This window comes from Ahaetulla prasina, chromosome 7 (genome assembly GCF_028640845.1).
Source record: "Ahaetulla prasina isolate Xishuangbanna chromosome 7, ASM2864084v1, whole genome shotgun sequence".
Taxonomy (NCBI): Eukaryota; Metazoa; Chordata; class Lepidosauria; order Squamata; family Colubridae; genus Ahaetulla; species Ahaetulla prasina.
The window spans coordinates 30,683,791-30,690,353 of NC_080545.1; positions in this window are offsets into that span (position 1 = coordinate 30,683,791).

Sequence of the window (6,563 nt, forward strand, 5' to 3'; positions counted from 1 at the left end):
AATATTAGAAGACACATAGACCAATGACTTGTGATGTACTGTATAGGATTTGCTGCTTGATTATTATCCTGCAAAATACATGTTTAGAATTTAAGCAAGCTTCAAAACTTGGTCAACAATGAATGCGATCAGGGCTCCCCAATCTCTGATCTGTGGACTGGCACCAGCCCATGGCATACCAAAAACCAGGCCGCACAAACAAGTGAAGCCCCATCTGTGGGATGCAGGCATCCATGCAAACCATGCTCCCTCAGTCCGCAGAAAAAGCTCACTCCATGGATCCTGTCCCTGGTGCCCCAAAGTTGTGGGCTGTTGCATTAGATGATTTGCAGCTTAAAGGCTTGTAAAATTATAAAATATTTATCTCACTACAACCCCAACTATTCAAGCATACACAACAGGCTAAATTCCTTACTAATCCAAATGAATTAAACAGTTTACTCTATTCCAGCAAAATTAAGCTCTTCTGTATTAATGTGCAGGGAACGTGAGGAGATGATTTTATCATTAATATTGCAACACAGGACAGGTTGAAAGATACCTGATGAATTTTAAGACTCTGTTTTTGGACTGTTATCTACCAATCCTTGAGCCAGAAGAAAAGTATGGTCGCATAAATTGTGCTTCCCCCTTTGTTCATAATTAAACTGCAAACCTTAGGCAGTAGCAGAACTGTTAAAGGGCACAAGCTGTTGCACATTCTGGTTTTTTAATGTCTTTTCACTTTTCAAATTTAAAGTAAAATCTCATTAATTCGGGGATATCTAGAGAATCTGTGGTTCAGATAAATAGAACACATACATACACTGCCCATACCTGCTTTTTCTGGTACTGAATATAGTCACGAGCCTGTCACTGGCACATTGTGTTTTCCCAATTAGGACTCTAAGTTCCATCAGATCTATCCTATTCCATCTCTCCTCTAGAATATAAACAGAGAGAAAGTACCTTACATTGCCATCAACCAGACATCGTATTATCTACAATTGTTACAGCCCAAATTAAGAAAAGGGGGGTATTTCCCATTTGGGTCCTCCTTCCCCTTTCTATTTGCCTGCCCAAAATGGACATCAATCACTCTCCTTAACAAGGATACATTTGGTAGGTGTTTAGAACAGCAGATGTTGTTATGAGCCCTGTTATCAGGTTGCAAGTGCAGAGAGAAGAGTGAAAAATCTTAAGGCAAAGCTGAGTTTCCTGCTTGATGCAACTATTCTGTTGTGACTATCACTTTCAAGCTACTTCTGAATATAAGTCTTGTGCTTTTCTTAAAGAGCACTGAACCCATGTTTTTTAAAAATAGCTCTGCTGATAAGTAACAGATGCAAAAGAGAGCTGAGCGTGATGCAGGGAATAATGTTATGAACTTGGACTCTCCAGCTGATCTAATCTATCAAGTTGCCATCCTTAGGAGTCACCAGACAGCAGTGGCTGACTCAGCTGAGAGCATATAAGGAAGGAGTCAGGTGACAAGGGCCCACTCTGGACAAGGGAGCCGATCCTGAAGCTTTGGAAAGTTGAGCTAAAGCTCTCTGTTTAGCTTCTGGAGAACAAGGGAACCAGTATCTGTCATATATTTTTCAAAAACAATCATGCAGGGAAAGGATATCAAGGGAACTTCTGACAATATGGTAAGAACTACAAAATTCAGATAACTTTGGAACACAAAATAATTTGTTTGGCCCAATTACCAGAGACAAAATGTTGTGTGAGAGATGGAAAAAGTTGGGTTGGATGGTCAAATGACAAGATGGCTAGGAATGTGAAAGTGTTGGGGGATACAAAGGGAATTAGGAGATTCAGATAAATTTTAAAAACATATAGAATTCTGATTTTCTGTTATAAGAGTTGCAGAGAAAATCAGTGTTATCCCTCTTAAAGATAGGAGATAAAAGATATTTGAGAGGGACAGATGTTCTGCTATACACTGCCTCACTATTTCTCCAATGACCCTAATGGACTCTTCAGTTTTAGTGCTACCGATGCAGCCTGGTGAGGGACTCCTGGTCTTTATCAAAAATCAATAGTATTACAGGACACATTAAAACAGAAAAAAACATAGTTATCTACTTTCCTGGTATTTTTAAAATCATGGTCTATCACAGTCCCTAGATCGATATTTCTTACATATAGCAGGAAAAAATATTGACTGCTACTGTTTGGATGCCCCCCTTTTCAGTCCAATACTTCAGAGGTTTCTGGATTTTCCCAAACCATAACATATATTCCACAAGCTATCAGAGAAGTGCTGGTTTTGACATGTCTCCAAAATAGCTTGTCATAAGGTTGATTAGATTTGCTGTGGGCTTCTGTAAGGAGAGTGTAGCTTTCTCAGAAAGCGATGTGGTTATTTTTCCTGGAGAATGAAATGTTTATCCATCTTTTTTGTAGAAATCTAGTTTGCATTAAATTTAGAAATATTAACACAAATACAGTTCAGAAACTGAACAACGTATTTGGGCTTAAATATAAATACAGATTTTGAGATGAAAAACATTCCAAAGTTCCTTATAACATATGGGGAAGGAGCTGGCAATATAATGAAGCCTGGCCAGAACTGTCCTATTCCAAGGGTTTATGGCATGTTGGGAAGAAGAGGCAGGAGATCCATATGGCCCCAATTATCAACATTCAATCTAGTTAAAATCGTTCTGTGCTGCCAGAATCCAAGAAAAGGACCTGTGACAAGATTAACTGATGACTGGGTTAAGTGTATTGTGTGAACAGAGCTGGTACTTTAGAAAGAGAAGGTTACCAGAAGACAAAGTGAAGTCAGAGCAGAAAAGGATTGCACTTCAAGAAAGACTGTGGTTTGCAATAATTCGAGTAATTTTCTCCATTCAGAGGGTATAACTATGCTGAAACGAGGCAACAATGAAGAAAAGGTCTCCATCAAGTCGAGGTGAATTCCTAGTATTTTGTGGATAGGTTGATATAGTTTTTTTCATAGAAAAATCACAGTAGGTTTGCCATTGCCTTCTCTCTCTTTTTTTCCTTTACTAATTTATGGTCAGAGATCCTCTCAAGTAGATCTCTATATACTGCCCTAAACAATTATAAAAAGCATATAATTTTGGTTTTGGACTTCTCAGCCTAACTACTGAGGTTAGATAGGTTAGCTAACCTGCCTAACTCTCAAAATGTCAGACAAGCGCTGCCACTAAGGGGGCATGCATAAGCGCACCAGCGTGCCTACCCTCCCTGTCCTACTGTTCCAGTTATATGTAATCATTCTATGTGTTTATGGCTATATTTTGCCTGTTTATAACCCTTTTTTTCGTGCCAAAATTTTTTCATGTGCTCATGTCTGTGTCTACTCTGTTACTTGTTTTCTTGTATTTGTTGACAAATAAAATAAATAAATAAATTTGCTGAGACTTTATACACACATGAACAAATTCCAGACTGGATCATTGTGACCGATCAAAGATTCTGGCAACTTCCAAAACTTCCTGTTTGATAGCAAGCAGAGAGTGTTAACTACACATAATGCATAGCTGCATGATAAAGAAGCTGGCTCTGGTAGGAACCCTTGTGTAGAAAGAAACAAAAGAAGGGCGGGTGAAATCAATATCTCAGAGTTGAGAGGCGCAGAAGCAACAGCAGAAGGAATGATTACAAAATGAAGATCTGAGTTGTAATTCTGACCAAACAAGAGGAATCCAGATTTTGGGACATAGAGCTGAACAGGAGAAAAAAAATAGTATGACTATTGGATACAGAATGATCAATTTTTGTTTAAAGAGCTTGTTTTAAGAAGTTTGTAGAAGGTATGTTTTTTTTTAAAAAAATCTTATGACACCCAATTGAATTTGAGGGCATTTAAAAATCCCACTTTATTGCATTTATGTTCCTTCACTTGGCTGAATTCTGAAAAAGCAGCCTCATCTATTTCCCCCCCTGAATTGTCTTAGATGCAGATGGGGCCCCTTCCATCCTTTGCCTAGTATTTATTCCTTCAGGGATTTAGACTGCCTGTGGCAAAGACATCTATGCTGACTTAAGCATATTATTTAGAGAGGATGGTGATGAAGAAATATCTAATACAATGTGGAGGAAGAATGCGAGGGTGCTTGCTTGAGAATAGTAATCTTTGTCACACAACCACCTCCCTTTTATTGGAATAAGGTTCTGTAGAGCACCGATTGCCTGGCTATTCATGTTGCTTTGGACAATGAAGAAGGCATAACTTAAACCTCCCTACAAACTCTTTTTTTCTAGAGCTCTTCGATAATGGTTAAAAACAATAGGCAGGCAACAGGCAGGCAGAATCTGTGACACCCCAAAATCAGTTCAATTCAAATATTTTGTACCCTTCCATCAAGGAGATCTCCCTTCATTTTACTTCCAAGAAGAATTTTAAAATATAGTGCTTGGGAGCTTTCTGCTCCAAACCCAGAAATGATGAATTAAATTGTCATTCCTGAAACATAAGTAGACACTATACATTGGCAGCACTATTCAGAGAAATTCTGTTATTAAATTAATGAAGCAAAATCTCCATGGTAGGGATAATCAAAGGTGCTTATAGATAGAAATATAAAAAGTATATTGAAGGAAGGATAACACAGACGACACAGGAAAAGCTAAATGTGGAATTCCAAATAAAATCAGGGTAGTCAGCATTTTTAAACTGACTATTTACAACCTGCTTGAATAAGGTCTTGAATTTGAGCTCATGTTCAGAATTTATTGCAGAGAAGGATGGTTGGTCAGAAGTCATCTGGCTTTCCTTACTAAATGTTGTTAGCAGGTCTCGTTTGTTGTTGCTATTGTTCTTCCTTTTTATAAAAGGTGGAAAAAAATTCAAGGCTATCCTGTTTGGCAAGATGGTTGCTATTAGATACAAGGTAAAAATGTAAAATGTTTGGCTTCAAGATCACCAAGTCTTCATATACTCAGAAAAGCAGGAGGGGAAAAAACCCCACAAGAGTTTACACTCAAGGCTATAAAAGTTATTTACATCTTGTCTTTGGCAATAGTCAGCTGTTCAGAATGACTTCATTTTTGTTTACAATTAAGATTCTATTCTAGCCATGCCTTTCCACAAAGCTGGCTAAGGAGTTATGAAGTGTCAGGAAATTTGTGATTTACTGCTTTTTAACATTTAAACAAAAGGGTTTCTCTGATGTCATAGAATCAGTCAGCAAATAGTTTTTAAAAATCTAATAACTGAAATCACCTTCCCAACAATCTCTGATTAGTTTTCATCAGTTATACCACAGGCGTTATACAGAAGACACTTGTGCGGCTGGGACAGAAATAAAAAATGAATTCTGTCTATTCAGGCCATCAGCATGGATTCAGTTTACCAACACTTTAAAACAAAAAATAAAGCCTTTTCTTAATGAGGCTATTTATATCAAGATTCTAAGGCATGATTATAATTTTTTTTTAAAGTCAACCGTATAAAATACTACTACTACATGTATAAACAAATAGACATGGAAAATACTGGGTCAGGTGACTGAAGGGACAAAATGAGAGGCCACCCCATGGAAAGAAAAATTAAGGCAGGTTTTCTTTGCTAAAATATCTAATGATGTTTCGGCAAAGCTTTCAGCCTTATCTCCAAAATATTGCACTTCAAGGTTTGTTTGTTTTTATTTAAAAGAAAATCAAATGTTATCAGCAACAAAAAATGGATGGAAAATGGTGACAGCACTCATTGAAATCATAGAATCAGACCCTTCAATTCCAGTCCTTTTAGAGATTAATAGCACATGTCTATTTTTGCCCAAGTAATTAAAAAAGAGCTTTGGAGGGGAGGATGAAAACTCTAATTGCTCTGGGACACAACCCTGCTTTGTACACTAAAAGGCAATATTACATTAACTCTATTTTATGCTGATGGGGCCATCGTGTTTTAATAAGGTAATAATTTGCCTGGCTTCAGGCACATGGTAATTCTGTAGGACAAACATTGTTCATTTATGTTGAAAAAACACAAAAGAGAACAAAATCAATCTGGGATGTAGTATTTTTGTAGTTGCAGCATCATTGCAGGAAGCACCAGATGAGTAAAACTAAGCTTCTCCATCAAGAACATTGTATCGCTGTAAGAAACCATCATGCAGCTCAGCCGTCACGTACTGAATTTAAAACAATAACCTCTTTAGGGAAACCTTGTTGTGGGGGAGGAACAAATAGGAGACCAGTTAGCAATAGAGTTCTAAATACAGAAATATTCATCTCCAAGAATATATTTGACAATATCCAGCTATTTCCTACTATAGCTATTATGAGAAGACCTAGTGACTATTTAATTAAGAATGTACCTAACGAAGGAAGATAAACTTAGGCAGACTTAGCCAGTAGGTTTGTCCAATTTCAAACAAGTCCTCTTAGTCCTTTTAATGAGTGAAATTTACAAAGCTATTATTTAACCTTACTTCAAAGTGACTTCTTCTCTTTAATTATATGGTAAAATCTTTCACATGATAATAAAACCACTCTGAACTCTTTGAAGAAGAAGGGATTTTAAACATGCCTATGCAGGTGAGAGTGAACTGACATGCCATTTTCAGAAGAGGAGCAGAAGAAATGGAGCATCAGGGTGCAAA